Below are 1794 nucleotides of genomic sequence, written 5' to 3'. Positions count from 1 at the left end.
AAAATAAAACCCCATGCCAGGTTTTTTCTCCTAGAGAAGAGAGAGAGAGGGAGTGAGGAAAGGTGTGGGAGAAAGAAACCGAACCCAAACGATAACCCTCCCTCCCACGCTTAATCCTCTTTCCCCAGTTAAAATCTTACTTCTATTCCTCTTCTTTTTCATTTTTATTGTTTTTATTTTCAAAGTTACATATGCACATAGTTGGAGGCTTCAGGTAGGGCTACAAGGTCTATTACAATAAAGAGTCGACCTTTCTTCCCCCCTCCAATTTCCTTCTCAGAGGCAACTACTTTCACCCCCTGTAGATGTTTCTTTTAGTATTTCCCTCCATATCTCTAAACAACACGTTCACTAATTTTTGTTTTTAAGCACCATCTACTGGCTTCCCTCCATGTAAAGTGAAAACTGAGCTCCCTTTCTTCCCTCTGCCCCACCATGGATCACTTTCCATCCTGCCCCTGCATGCTATACTCCCAAGAGAATTATATCAGTTAGGGTTAGATCAATATTCATTATTAGCTTATGTAATGTCATTCATAGCTGTCATGTGATATCGATATAATGCCTTTCTCTTCTTCCATAACTTTATTTTCCCTGAATCTCATTTAAAAATTTGATTATTCTCTGAATTTATCACTAATTCTGCCCTATACTCATCCAAAAGTTTATATAGCCTCTCAATTCATTCAAAACAAAACAGATGTTCACCTCTCATCTCCTTGAAAAAATTCTCTAGGAGCCTTCCAATCTGGGTCTAACTCTAATAACCTCCTGAGAAAGGGTACGTGGGAGAAAAATTTGAAACCCTTTATCAAAGTGTCTTTATTCTGTCTTCATTATTGATAGTTTGGCTGTTGTGAGAGTCTAGATATCACTTAAAATCTATTCTTACACGGTACTAGAACAATAGCTGGCCACCTAGGTAAAAACTGGATTTCCCTAATCCCAGAGTTGGTTGAGACTATATGACTAAGTTTTTTTCAATGGAATGTGAGTAGAAATTATATGGGCCACTTCCTAGCCAGACCTGAGATTGGTATAACTCTACATTTTTTCTTCCCCCTCCCTGCCAGCTTCTACCCAGGGATGCCCTAAAGTGTTTCTCAGATTTTACTATGCAAACTGATCACCTGGGGATCTTCAAACACAGATGCTGATTCAGTAGGTCTGTGGCAGTGGGGCCTGAGATACTGCATTTCTAACAAGCTTCTAGGTAATGCTAATGCTGCTGGCCTACAGACCACACTTTTCAGTATAAGACCCTAAAGGATGACAGAGTGTACGGCTAGCCTTGGTCTCTGTATGTATTTGTGGAGCACAGTGAACTACCCACTTTTATTTTTTTTTTTTTGGAGAAAAAAAATAAGTTCTATTTTGTTGAGTCATTGCATTTTAGCCTTCACCCTATAGAGCTGGAGAACAGAATTCCAGATTGGAAATCACTCCCCCCCCCCCGCCCCCCCCCTGCCCGTCCCCACCGCAAATGTTGAAGGCATGATCCACTGTCTTCTAGTCTGGAGTGTTACTATTAAGAGGCTCAGTGCCATTCTAATTGCTGATCCTTCACATGCCGTCTGTTTTCTCTCTGGAAGCTTTTGCATCTGATATTTCATGATGTGGCTTGATGATGGGCAATGGATGGGCCCTTTTCATCTGGAAGCACAAGCCCTTCCTTTATTTTTTTATTGATTTTTAGAGAGAAGAAGGGAGAGGGAAAGAGCGATAGAAACATTGATGAAAGAGAAACATCACTGATTGGCTGCCTCCTTCACGCACCTACCAGGGATCTAGCCC

Source organism: Myotis lucifugus, unplaced genomic scaffold (assembly GCF_000147115.1).
Source record: "Myotis lucifugus unplaced genomic scaffold, Myoluc2.0 scaffold_426, whole genome shotgun sequence".
Taxonomy (NCBI): Eukaryota; Metazoa; Chordata; class Mammalia; order Chiroptera; family Vespertilionidae; genus Myotis; species Myotis lucifugus.
Note: the sequence above shows the minus strand (reverse complement) of the source record.